We start from the raw sequence: 15,674 nt of genomic DNA, 5'->3' as shown, positions 1-15,674 counted from the left end.
CATAAAAGATGACAGGCTAGAACAACACTGGTAATGCAGTGTCACATGTGCTCATCGATATCGAAGACGACGCTCTGGCTTTCGACGAATTGGATACTGATATCTCGAGTACTCTGATTCTGCCGAGTCTCTTCAGTGGATAGTGCAGTGAGGTGAGAAAGCACGCACAATGATAATGGTTATCATTGAGAACCAGTGAAAGACATATTAGTGACATTGTAGTAACCATCTTACATTTTGCTTATGCTTTGCATAGGAAATAAACAATGAATGTGCTCATTTTCAAAGACACAAACGCTTTGGAAACCTTAATGATATTAACGGAAACACAGGCTTAGCTTAGGTCACATTTGTTACGCTATCAGTAGGTGTTGTGTTATTTTTGAGACGCTGCTAATCTACAAAATTGAGGGTATAACAATAATTTTTTTTTTTTTTTTGCATTTCTATATATTTTTGTTGTTGTTTTTGTTTTTACTGATTGATAGGAGTTTAAATAACTGATTACGAGTAATAATTTGTTGTTGGGAAACATTTTTGCTGCGTATGAAAAATTTGCTAAAAAATCACCATTTTTGAGCTTAAAAGCTTATTTTTTCATTTCTTCCGTACAAATCACTACACATATTGGATTATTTGGTCCTGATATGTATTTGTCGTTCTATTGTGGTCATTTTGATACCTCATTTGTCTACTTTAGTTGAAAAATATCAGTGTTATGACTATTCTTCATTTTTTAGTAAAATTCGAGAAGGTGGCCATCTTGATGACGTCATAACCGGAACCTATACAATGTTAACATTGGTTTTTGTTGTTGTTGTTGTTTAAACTGATTTATAAGTGGTCAAAAAACTTATTAGAAATAATAGATTGCTGTTGGGAAACATTTTTGCTGCGTCAAACAAAATATGAAAAATTTGCTGAAAAATCACCATTTTTGAGCTTTAAATCCGATTTTTTCATTTCCTGCGTAGAAATCACTACATATGTATATTGGATTTTTTGGTTCTGATATGTATTTGTTGTTCTATTGTGGTCATTTTGATACCTCATTTGTCTACTTCGGTTGAAAAATGTTAATATTATGATTATTTTTCAAGTTTTAGTGAAATTCGAGATGGCGGCCATCTTGATGACGTCATAACCGGAAGTTCATCCCAACTTATGCAATGTTAACATTTTGATTTGTGATCAGTGGGTCATAAGGGTTCAGAAAAATATTGGTTCGGAGGTTTGGGGGGGGGTGCATGTGGGACCCTCCTAGCCTATGGCCTAATGTTATAGTCAGGGCTTCTGCATCATTGGTTTGGTTTGGTTTCTTATATCCAAATCCTTTTTTTGTTTTGTTTTTTTTTGTGCTCAGATATTGGCTCATTACACCTGTATCTAATCTCATTCATATAGTCTCAGGCGTATATAAAACAAGTATTATATTTTTCGTTTTGACTCTTGGATTTTACACATTCATTTTCAATACAATTCTTATACATACCATCATCTCACCATTTCATTTTAGTCATGCCGTCTCAGCCGCCATATATCACCCCACCATCTCGTCTCAACCTCTATCTCACTTCTACTGCCATATCACTTCTACCATCATCTTGTCTCTACCGCTATCTCACTTCTAACGCCATCTCACTTCTGCCACCATCTCTTCTCAACAGCCTCTCACATCTACCCTCATCTCGTCTTAACCGATATCTCACGTTTACCACTATCTCGTCTCATCTACCGTTTCACCTCAACCACCTTCTCTCCTTTACAACTATCTCTTATGAACAACTACGATCTTATCTCGACCACCATCTTTTACATTTAAATTCTATATATTAAGCTGTTATAATTACATTTTAAGCGCGAAGCGCTCCGAGCCCCAAAGTTTATCATCATTGCACAATGTTTTATTCATTTATTCTTTTAATCATCTTTTTAATTATTTTGTTCTTCATTTAAGTACATTGACATATTCTTTAATAATTTCATATCTCTATCGTTGTAACAGTAACTTTCTAATGAGATATAGTTTGAATAAGGAAACAATAGAACAATTGTCAACTCTTCCGTTAGAAATATGATGTTTATATATTGTATAGCCAATTAAGGACAAAAGATATTTTAAATTTCCCGCGTTTCGTAGAATAGCGGGACAGTATATCTGCCGAGGCAGCTAAAACATATAGTTTGTTGTTATTTAGTTAATGTAACGTAGAATAGCGGGAAATATATTCGCATTAAATTCTGATTCAGCAATCTTAAAACCTTGAACATACAATTGTACATTGTAGAGATAGTTTTCTAAAAAATATATGGATTAAATTCCACAAAGCATCTACACATCGACATTCAATAAAATAGTGTTTATAATCATCCTTAATTTTACATGTCAAACATGTATCATCCTCAATAATATTCCATCTTTTAAGCAAAATTCCATTTGGAAGGATATTATTAAATAGTTTCCACTTGTATATTTTTCATCATTCTCTATTATGTTATTATTGATAAATTCAAATAATCCATGATAAATCGAACCAGTATTTTCTAGTTGAAAAATACCTTCCCACATACCTCTACAGTACGAAAAGATTTCTTTTTTTCTAATAAAAGTTGTACAGTTGCCCCCCCCCCCCCGTTCCCCAGGACGGGGGGGGGGGGGGGGGGGGCAAACATGTCTTTTTGCCCCCCCCCCCCATTTTCGCCGACTGAAATTTTCTAAAAATGCTTATTTGAAAGAAAAAAAAGGGTCCTCCTGCCCAAACACCAAATTTCTCGCGCTTTCGGGCGATCGCAAAATCATCAAAATACATAAAACTCATCCCGGGGGTCACCCTCAGACCCCTAATAAAACACCAAAATCTTGCGCCTTCGACGCTCACACGCTAATTTGGCCAATTTGCGTATTCAGCGTTAATTTCCTTTTAGCGACCCCCACTGTCTATAAATGTGTACAAGGATTAAATTTAGTGATATATGAAAAATGTACATAAAGCATATATTATATGGTTGGGAGTTGAATTAATCTCCTCTCGTAAGGGGGGTTACAAAATATTGAGGACCTTTGCCCCCCCCCCCATGACGTTTCATCTTCCTACGCCACTGAGATTTGAACATACCTTTAAGTTTGTACCAAAGTATATACCCAAAACTTGATTTGCTTAACCCAGTTTATACCCATAAAGGTATTATTTTTATTTTTGTTACAACCCAAGTATAACCCCTCAGTTTTAGATTTGTTTAACTTTAAACCTGATACTTTCCCAAATTGTTCAACAATATCTAATGCTCTATTGATGTCTCTATACTTCAGAAATAACGTAGTGTCGTCGGCTAGTTGAGAGATTATTATTTTCCTACTTCGTATTTTGATACCACTAATGTTTGCATCAGTTTTCATTTTCTGAGCCAGTATTTCCGTTGCTAGGACGAAGGTCAAACATGAGAGGGGGCAACCTTGCCGGATACCTATTGACACCAAGTAACTTCTGGTTAACCAGTTATTATTTTTAACGCAGCCTTTGATATTGGTATATAACACCTAAACCCATTTAATAAAAGATTGGCCCAAACCAAACTTATCTAAACATCCAAACATAAAATCCCACTCTATCGTATCAAACGCATTAGTGAAATCTAAAAAGAGCAAACACGAATCAATATTAAACTTCTCGGAATAATCTATAATGTCCTGAATTTGTCTTATGTTATAACCAATAAATTTGTTTTTAATATATCCGTTTTGATCTGTACTTACCAGGCGTTGCATCAGTGGTTTAAGTCTTGTTGCCAATACATAAGTCACTATTTTATGATCTAGATTTAACAGAGTAATTGGTCTCCAATTTTGTAGCAATTTTGGATCATTCTTCTTATAAATGAGAGGTACAACTCCAAGTTTCTGCGTATTACTTAACTCTGCTTTCCTGAATCCGTCATTTAGAGACTCCAAAACGATATTTGCGATGTCATTCCAAAAAGTTTTATAAAATTCACCAGTAAGACCATCACTACCAGGACTTTTGTTCAACTTCAAAAGTTCTTCACTGCGGCTGTACATTCCTCTATTTTCAACTCACCTTCACATGATAACTTTTCGTGTTCCGATAACGTATAATTAACATCACAGCTATCAATGTACGTAGTTATCTCCCTTTTATCAATACATGAACTGCTATAGAGATTTGAATAAAACAATTCGATTTCTTTTAATATTTTCTCGGGGTCACTTACAATATCATCATCCTGCCTGATACTTGTTATTTTATTTTTCGTTTGCCTTTGTCTTTCCATCCCTAAAAAATATTTCGTATTTTTCTCCCCATTTTCCACCCATTGCTACCCTTGATCTTACCTGTGCTCCTCTGGCTTTTTCTTCATAAAGAGATTCTAAGTTTCTCCCTAATTCCGATATTCTTTCTTTCAGCATTTCATTTGGACTCTGATCGTTTTGTATTTCTAGATCAGCTAACTGTTTCTCCATGTGCCGTATCTTTACTGAATCACTTTTACTTCTATTCCTACAGTAATCTATTGTCTTATGTTTGATATTTACTTTACAGTAATCCCAAAACTGAGCCTCCCCCATTTTTAGCACGGTCTGCTCTTCTTTTAAATCTTTTATCACTTTTCTTACCATTGTTTTATAACCAGCTTCCTGTAATAAACTGTTATTTAATTTCCATATCGCCATGCCCTGGGCGTTTGCATTATGTTGTATTTTAAGAGATACCGCTAAATGGTCAGTATACTTAATTTGAGCAGGACGAATGTCACAGGAGACAATGTTGCCCAGGTTCTCTGAAATCAAAAATATATCTATGCGGCTAGCCTCACCTGTACTCTTCCGCCGCCATATATCTAAATCCTAGTTACGGTCAGTTCATGTAAGGACGGCCTCCCATTTATGTGGCGTTTAGTGTGTATGAAGTGCGTGTTGAGTATTTTTGTGGTATATTCATGCTATGTCTTCTTGCACAGTGGAACCTTTCTAGAGTGCTATATCACTGAGGCATGTCGCCGAAGACACCAATCAACACACCCATCCAGTCACATTATACTGACAACGGGCGAATCAATAGTCCAACTACCTTAATGCTGAGCACTAAGCAGGATTAGAAACTACCAATTTTATAGATTTTTGTGTGTCTCGGTCAAGTAACAGAATCCACATCCTACCTCAAAGGGGGAGAGCTCAACAGAAGGCCTAAAGTGAGGCGGTGTCAAGGGAGACGTTAGGAAGAAGAAAAGGTCGATTGAAAGTGGAGAAAAGATAATATCATTAATTTAGTCGCCTTTTACGATCATTCAAATAGTGACATCAAGTACAATTTTAACGCCCTACCAGGGCAGCTTCTGCATCTTCTTATCGATATTTTTTTAAACGGAGATAGGAGGATTACATAAACAAACAATTACGTAAATAAACGTGATATCAATATATGTGATGAGTCACCAGTGTTTCATTAGTTATTTGGTATTCTTTACATTATATTAAATGAATAAAGATAAGCGTACATGTGCCATATAATAAAGAAAAGTACATGTACAAGTATATAAAATCATTAAATAACGTTACTCTTGTTAATGGTCGACAGTGTGAGATATATTGGGTTTGGTAAGTGTATCATGTATGTTTCAGGAGAGTCAAACTAACAATTATCGTAGTAAAATCTCTTGTCTATTTTCTATTTAAGTGATTTAGATACAATGTCGAAATGGAGTGAAATGTGGCTTCTAAAAATGCACCCAGATAAATGTAAACACATACGGATACACAAACAGAGAACAAGAAACCAATGTGAGGAAATTATACTATACCAGCTCAATGGAAAAACACTGCAACATATAGACCAAGAAAAAGATATAGGAGTAGTTGTAGATTCCACGTTAAGCTTCAACAGCCATATATCAGAGAAAGTAAAATAGCCAATTCCATGTTTGGACTTTTGGGAAGAACTTTTCAGTTTTTAGACATCAAATCATTTATTCCGATATGTAAATGCTTAGTTCGGTCTCATTTGGACTATGCTTGCCCCGTATGGGCGCCTTACCTACAGAAGCATATAGAAATGATAGAAAGCGTCCAAAGAAGAGCGACAAAATGTCTAGCAGGAATGTCACATCTAGCATACAGTCAAAGACTGTAGAAACTGAAATTACCAACATTGGCATATAGAAAAATACGAGGAGACATGGTAGAACTCTTCAAAATTTTAGATGGAGTATATGACTCCGAACATTTTATCTTTATGGAAAGATGCAACGGACCACGAGAGCAGCAGGGGGCATAGGAGGAAGCTATTCCATACAAGATCTAACTATGAGATTAGGAGAAACTTTTTTTCACTAAGAGCTACTAAGATATGGAACGATCTACCAGAGAATGTAGTGATGGCGCCAAATATAAACTCCTTCAAAAATGCGTTAGATAAACATTGGAAAGAACAAGAACTCTTATACAAATACAAAGCCTTTGTACATCATTAATTTATTATTAATATCGGATAAAACATATTAGCTGTAAACTTTATATTTTGTCTGAGTCTGGTATAGAGGACTTTACATATAAGTCCTGAACCGGAAATAAACTTATCTTATCTATCTTATCTTAGTACTTCCTCAAAGAAGTGAACTGCCAAGACACCACACAGTACAACCCACCACGTAGCAATGCAAGACTGAAGAGCGACCTAGGTCTGGTTCTTTTCATCTTCGATTATCACTTTCGTTATAACCAAACCCTGGACTATGTCATAACAAACTGAAGACTCCAGACCGGTGTGAAAACAGATGAGACATATAGTTACTAGGTCATTTGATGTTCATCAATATAATAGAATAAGTGAAATTAGGCGTTGCTTTTTATAATGTTTAAAGGAAGTCACTGTAGGCCACCCTCGCAAACGTGGGTAACCGACAATTTTTAAAATAATACATCCTCAATTATCGTTGGTTACCCACATCATCAGTCTACACTACGTTGTGGTCTAAGCGTAAAGGAATTTAGACACTGTTTCCGAGAGTTATAGAGCAATAAATATGACCTACCTTCTGTTATAAAACGTAGTCATCAAAGTAGAACAGGTCATCTTGAAGACTGTAAAGGAGCTCAATCAACCTACAGCAGGTTTTTGGTCAAATGGCATGATTCTTAACTGGAATATTTCAGCAATCCCCGCAACCAACATATCGCTCTAATTGGTTATCAAGTGGACAAGAAGTCTAAGCCTTAGTTAATGCAGGCATATCCAGTTTATTGAAATACTGCATCCCTTCACAAACAATTTGAGATTATGTGACATATTTACGTCTGATTCACGTCAGATGTTGATGATGACACAAGACGCCTATTTCTGTTGTGTTGCATGGCTTTTATCAGTATACCTTTGTTATGAATATGACTGACAACTTTTGTTTGAAATGAGTTCTAATCGTATTTAGTTGGTATTTCTGCCCCAAAGATATCAAGTTTAAACATTTGCGCAGTTGTGTGTAACGAGATATAAATGTATCTAATATTTGCAGTTATGAGAAACACTCCCGTAAACAATGGTTGAACACAAACAATATATAACAGTAATAACTATTGTATTTACACGTGTGGCAGGTCTTTTAAAGGGGTAACATATATAAATATTTATCTGAGTATCAAAAATTTGATTCTACACCATATATAACATCACATGAGGGTCCCACATGCACCCCCCCCCCAAACCTCCGAACCAATATTTTTCTGAACCCTTATGACCCACTGATCACAAATCCAAATGTTAACATTGCATAAGTTGGGATGAACTTCCGGTTATGACGTCATCAAGATGGCCGCCATCTCGAATTTCACTAAAAATTGAAAAATAGTCATTACATTAACATTTTTCAACCGAAGTAGACAAATGAGGTACCAAAATGACCACAATAGAACACCAAATACATATCAGGACCAAAAAATCCAATATATGTAGTGATTTCTACGCAGGAAATGAAAAAATCGGATTTAAAGCTCAAAAATGGTGATTTTTCAGCAAATTTTTCATATTTTGTTTGACGCAGCAAAAATGTTTCCCAACAGCAATCTATTATTTCTAATAAGTTTTTTAACCACTTGTCAATCATTTTAAGCAACAAAAACAACCAAAACCAATGTTAACATGTTAACAATTGACAAGTGGTCAAAAACTTATTAGAAATAATAGATTGCTGTTGGGAAACATTTTTGCTGCGTCAAACAAATTATGAAAAATTTGCTGAAAAATCACCATTTTTGAGCTTTAAATCCGATTTTTTTCATTTCCTGCGTAGAAATCACTACATATATTGGATTTTGTGGTCCTGATATGTACTTGTTGTTCTATTGTGGTCATTTTGATACCTCATTTGTCTACTTCTGTTGAAAAATGTTAATGTTATGACTATTTTTCAATTTTTAGTGAAATTCGAGATGGCGGCCATCTTGATGACGTCATAACCGGAAGTTCATCCCAACTTATGCAATGTTAACATTTGGATTTGTGATCAGTGGGTCATAAGGGTTCAGAAAAATATTGGTTCGGAGGTTTGGGGGGGGGGGGGGTGCATGTGGGACCCTCCTAGCCCATGGCCTAATATATAACATCACATGAGTGTCAATTAAAGGATAATAAATACGTATAAAACAATAGTCTCTAAGTACAACAGCTAAAATTTGTAAAGCTATATATCAATAATCTCTATAATAATCAATATATAAGCTTGATGTGCATTAAATTTTACATTTAAAAGAATGACATATTTCCTACAACCGGTAGATACAACATATAAAAATTAAAAGTAATTACCTTTACCAAACATCTTCAGATGACAATCAAAGGATTTTGGAAATAGTTAATTGAAGTTCATGTAGAATATTTTCTTCCGTTTCTTATGTTAAATATGATAACGTTTTAAAGTATTCAAATCAAATGGATGGATATCCATTGCAATTAAGCATATAGCTAAACACAGATGCTTGAAACGTTTTAAATGAATAAAAGTTATAAGGAATGATTCGCTAAAACGATAGTGTGTGCCAACGTTTTGAGAGATCTGCATATTCTTCATTCTCATAGCTCTATTCTTATATCATAGATAAGTGTTTAAGAGAATCATTGTTTCACAGATCACTCAAATAAGTTTTCATTCAAGACGGAAGAAAACAATAACAGTTCATGATCAGTCAAACGCACGAATGCCTACTTATTTTTAATTAACTTGTACAGATATGCCAACATTATTTTCCATTCTCACATCTTAAATCATTAAATGTAAGTGTATCTTTATATATGTAGGCTTTATCAATGGTATATTAAAATAGACAAAATATTCTGTAAATGTATTACACATTATTAAAAAATTTTTGTTCAATTTTACATATAGGCCTATAATCACATTCCAAATGGTCATTGTGGTCTGTTATTTTTGGATACTTATTGTTAACTATATGTCAGTAAATAAAAATGTAAATAAAACACTACTCATAACCATTAACGTTGTTCAGTTTACATGAGTATTTCATAAAATCAATTTTATACATAATAGCTTGATAACTAGAACAGTGTTTTCATTAGGTCCTCACACTACACGTCACAGATAACTAATAACAGTCCCCGTCGGTTTCACCGGCAGCTGACAGAAAAGGAAAGACTAGAAAGACAATTGAACAACACAAAGTTTGATTGCTATAAGGATATACTACTACAGTACCAATAAACACATTGAGACGAGCTGGAGCTGAATCCATACTAATGGGATTGAATAGTGTGGTGGGATGAGAAGCTTATGAATTGTTGGTAGAACATTCAAGACAAAGCTATTGGTTTTTCTGTTCTGAAAGTATCACATAATGGTCAAGTAATGACTTTTCATATGACAATACAAACAGTTTATATGATAACAAAATCGTATAACCCTTAAACATGTTCACTATGAAATAGCAAAATAAGAATATTATCAAGGTCAATTCTGATTTATGTAAATATATATCTGGTTTTCGTAATTAAGACAGAGTAATCAAATGACTGTATCATATGAATATACAGTGTACACAAGAAAGTAAAACTACAGATTACTACAAGTCAAGTTGAACACACATTTGAACTATTTAATGTAAAAAACAATAAACATACTATGATATATTTTGCAACATTGTCTAGTGTGAAAAAAACACTATCATAATTAAGTTTTATAATTACTCATGTTTAATTATATATTCTAATAAACTATTTTAGTATTAAGTATAATAATCACATCAAACTACTATTGATAATTCGATATAATATATCAAACAACTTCTCAACAACATTATTAATATAAAAACATCTTTTAAAGGAATACTTTTGACAAAAGTGTGAACATATACAATAATATTCTAATATATTTGCTCCGATGATGGACAGAGGAATGTGAAATAAAATGAATTAAACTTACCAATCTTGTTTATTGATTACAAGATCTGTTTATAAAATTGATAAAATTTTAAATATTAAATGAGATAAAAGCCATTGGTACTGGGTGATGCTATCATACTATCATTGGTTTTATTAAAAATACAAAATACATGTAAAAGATTACAAAACACAATAAATACATGTTGTAGTGTGTTAATCGGTTTTTGACTATTTATTTGATCTTTGTAAGTATCACATCATAATTTTAAACAAATTTAATCCATAAGATCAAGAAAGCTTAAATTTAAAAATAGTGATATTAATTGGTGTATATCATGATTTTATTACACATAAAACTTTAGACAAAATTAAGTATTCGGTGCTATAGATATGATATCGAAAACATTAATTTGATTTTCTAATAGATATCATCAATATGTAACACAAAATGTTGTGCACTCATGATGCAAACCACAATATATTGCATAACGTACTTCGTTTGCCTACAAAATTGAATATTTGAAGCAAATGATATGACATTGTGCTATAAATATGTAATATTTACCACGCATCACTTAAGAAAAGAACTTTCAGGCTGCTTGTAACAAAGTGATTTATTATTTCGTGGTACCTTCAATAAAATACCATGGTCTCCAACCCATAACTGTATGTCTGGTCCTATACAATATAACACCATGGCCTCCAACCAATATCTGTATATCTGGTCCTATACAATAAAACACCATGGTCTCCAACCAATATTTGTATATCTGGTCCTGGGGGGGGGGGGGGGGGGGGGGTGCATGTGGGACCCTCCTAGCCCATGGCCTAATATATAACATCACATGAGTGTCAATTAAAGGATAATAAATACGTATAAAACAATAGTCTCTAAGTACAACAGCTAAAATTTGTAAAGCTATATATCAATAATCTCTATAATAATCAATATATATGCTTGATGTGCATTAAATTTTACATTTAAAAGAATGACATATTTCCTACAACCGGTAGATACAACATATAAAAATTAAAAGTAATTACCTTTACCAAACATCTTCAGATGGCAATCAAAGGATTTTCGTAATAGTTAAATGAAGTTCATGTAGAATATTTTCTTCCGTTTCTTATGTTAAATATGATAACGTTTTTAAAGTATTCAAATGGATGGATATCCATTGCAATTAAGCATATAGCTAAACACAGATGCCTGAAACGTTTTAAATGAATAAAAGTTATAAAGAATGATTCGCTAAAACGATAGTGTGTGCCAACGTTTTGAGAGATCTGCATATTCTTCATTCTCATAGCTCTATTCTTATATCATAGATAAGTGTTTAAGAGAATCATGGTTTCACAGACCACTCAAATAAGTTTTCATTCAAGACGGAAGAAAACAATAACAGTTCATGATCAGAACGCACGAATGCCTACTTATTTTTAATTAACCTGTACAGATATGCCAACATTATTTTCCATTCTCACATCTTAAATCATTAAATGTAAGTGTATCTTTATATATGTAGGCTTTATCAATGGTATATTAAAATAGATAAAATAATCTGTAAATGTATTACACATTAGTAAAAAATATTTGTTCAATTTTACATATAGGTCTATAATCACATTACAAATGGTCATTGTGGTCTGTTATTTTTGGATACTTATTGTTAACTATATGTCAGTAAATAAAAATGTAAATAAAACACTACTCATAACCATTAACGTTGTTCAGTTTACATGAGTATTTCATAAAATCAATTTTATACATAATAGCTTGATAACTAGAACAGTGTTTTCATTAGGTCCTCACACTACACGTCACAGATAACTAATAACAGTCCCCGTCGGTTTCACCGGCAGCTGACAGAAAAGGAAAGACAATTCACCAGTAAGACCATCACTACCAGAACTTTTGTTCAACTTCAAAAGTTCTTCACTGCGGCTGTACATTCCTCTATTTTCAACTCACCTTCACATGATAACTTTTCGTGTTCCGATAACGTATATTAACATCACAGCTATCAATGTACGTAGTTATCTCCCTTTTATCAATACATGAACTGCTATAGAGATTTGAATAAAACAATTCGATTTCTTTTAATATTTTCTCGGGGTCACTTACAATATCATCATCCTGCCTGATACTTGTTATTTTATTTTTCGTTTGCCTTTGTCTTTCCATCCCTAAAAAATATTTCGTATTTTTCTCCCCATTTTCCACCCATGCTACCCTTGATCTTACCTGTGCTCCTCTGGCTTTTTCCTCATAAAGAGATTCTAAGTTTCTCCCTAATTCCGATATTCTTTCTTTCAGCAATTTCATTTGGACTCTGATCGTTTTGTATTTCTAGATCAGCTAACTGTTTCTCCATGTGCCGTATCTTTACTGAATCACTTTTACTTCTATTCCTACAGTAATCTATTGTCTTATGTTTGATATTTACTTTACAGTAATCCCAAAACTGAGCCTCCCCCATATTTTTAGCACGGTCTGCTCTTCTTTTAAATCTTTTATCACTTTTCTTACCATTGTTTTATAACCAGCTTCCTGTAATAAACTGTTATTTAATTTCCATATCCCCATGCCCTGGGCGTTTGCATTATGTTGTATTTTAAGAGATACCGCTAAATGGTCAGTATACTTAATTTGAGCAGGACGAATGTCACAGGAGACAATGTTGCCCAGGTTCTCTGAAATCAAAAATATATCTATGCGGCTAGCCTCACCTGTACTCTTCCGCCGCCATATATCTAAATCCTAGTTACGGTCAGTTCATGTAAGGACGGCCTCCCATTTATGTGGCGTTTAGTGTGTATGAAGTGCGTATTGAGTATTTTTGTGGTATATTCATGCTATGTCTTCTTGCACAGTGGAACCTTTCTAGAGTGCTATATCACTGAGGCATGTCGCCGAAGACACCAATCAACACACCCATCCAGTCACATTATACTGACAACGGGCGAATCAATAGTCCAACTACCTTAATGCTGAGCACTAAGCAGGATTAGAAACTACCAATTTTATAGATTTTTGTGTGTCTCGGTCAAGTAACAGAATCCACATCCTACCTCAAAGGGGGAGAGCTCAACAGAAGGCCTAAAGTGAGGCGGTGTCAAGGGAGACGTTAGGAAGAAGAAAGGTCGATTGGAAGTGGAGAAAAGATAATATCATTAATTTAGTCGCCTTTTACGATCATTCAATAGTGACATCAAGTACAATTTTAACGCCCTACCAGGGCAGCTTCTGCATCTTCTTATCGATATTTTTTTATACGGAGATAGGAGGATTACATAAACAAACAATTACGTAAATAAACGGAATATCAATATATGTGATGAGTCACCAGTGTTTCATTAGTTATTTGGTATTCTTTACATTATATTAAATGAATAAAGATAAGCGTACATGTGCCATATAATAAAGAAAAGTACATGTACAAGTATATAAAATCATTAAATAACGTTACTCTTGTCAATGGTCGACAGTGTGAGATATATTGGGTTTGGTAAGTGTATCATGTATGTTTCAGGAGAGTCAAACTAACAATTATCGTAGTAAAATCTCTTGTCTATTTTCTAGTTAAGTGATTTAGATACAATGTCGAAATGGAGTGAAATGTGGCTTCTAAAAATGCACCCAGATAAATGTAAACACATTAGGATACACAAACAGAGAACAAGAAACCAATGTGAGGAAATTATACTATACCAGCTCAATGGAAAAACACTGCAACATATAGACCAAGAAAAAGATATAGGAGTAGTTGTAGATTCCACGTTAAGCTTCGACAGCCATATATCAGAGAAAGTAAAATAGCCAATTCCATGTTTGGACTTTTGGGAAGAACTTTTCAGTTTTTAGACATCAAATCATTTATTCCGATATGTAAATGCTCAGTTCGGTCTCATTTGGACTATGCTTGCCCCGTATGGGCGCCTTACCTACAGAAGCATATATATAGAAATGATAGAAAGTGTCCAAAGAAGAGCGACAAAATGTCTAGCATGAATGTCACATCTAGCATACAGTCAAAGACTGTAGAAACTGAAATTACCAACATTGGCATATAGAAAAATACGAGGAGACATGGTAGAACTCTTCAAAATTTTAGATGGAGTATATGACTCCGAACATTTTATCTTTATGGAAAGATGCAACGGACCGCGAGAGCAGCAGGGGGCATAGGAGGAAGCTATTCCATACAAGATCTAACTATGAGATTAGGAGAAACTTTTTTTCACTAAGAGCTACTAAGATATGGAACGATCTACCAGAGAATGTAGTGATGGCGCCAAATATAAACTCCTTCAAAAATGCGTTAGATAAACATTGGAAAGAACAAGAACTCTTATACAAATACAAAGCCTTTGTACATCATTAATTTATTATTAAAACCGGATAAAGCATATTAGCTGTAAACTTTATATTTTGTCTGAGTCTGGTATAGAGGACTTTACATATAAGTCCTGAACCGGAAATAAACTTATCTTATCTATCTTATCTTAGTACTTCCTCAAAGAAGTGAACTGCCAAGACACCACACAGTACAACCCACCACGTAGCAATGCAAGACTGAAGAGCGACCTAGGTCTGGTTCTTTTCATCTTCGATTATCACTTTCGTTATAACCAAACCCTGGACTATGTCATAACAAACTGAAGACTCCAGACCGGTGTGAAAACAGATGAGACATATAGTTACTAGGTCATTTGATGTTCATCAATAGAATAGAATAAGTGAAATTAGGCGTTGCTTTTTATAATGTTTAAAGGAAGTCACTGTAGGCCACCCTCGCAAACGTGGGTAACCGACAATTTTTAAAATACATCCTCAATTATCGTTGGTTACCCACATCATCAGTCTACACTACGTTGCGGTCTAAGCATAAAGGAATTTAGACACTGTTTCCGAGAGTTATAGAGCAATAAATATGACCTACCTTCTGTTATAAAACGTAGTCATCAAAGTAGAACAGGTCATCTTGAAGACTGTAAAGGAGCTCAATCAACCTACAGCAGGTTTTTGGTCAAATGGCATGATTCTTAACTGGAATATTTCAGCAATCCCCGCAACCAACATATCGCTCTAATTGGTTATCAAGTGGACAAGAAGTCTAAGCCTTAGTTAATGCAGGCATATCCAGTTTATTGAAATACTGCATCCCTTCACAAACAATTTGAGATTATGTGACATATTTACGTCTGATTCACGCCAGATGTTGTTGATGACACAAGACGCCTATTTCTGTTGTGTTGCATGGCTTTTATCAG

The sequence above is a fragment of the Argopecten irradians genome, chromosome 4 (assembly GCF_041381155.1).
Source record: "Argopecten irradians isolate NY chromosome 4, Ai_NY, whole genome shotgun sequence".
In the NCBI taxonomy this organism is placed as follows: domain Eukaryota; kingdom Metazoa; phylum Mollusca; class Bivalvia; order Pectinida; family Pectinidae; genus Argopecten; species Argopecten irradians.
This window is presented reverse-complemented; position numbering follows the sequence as displayed.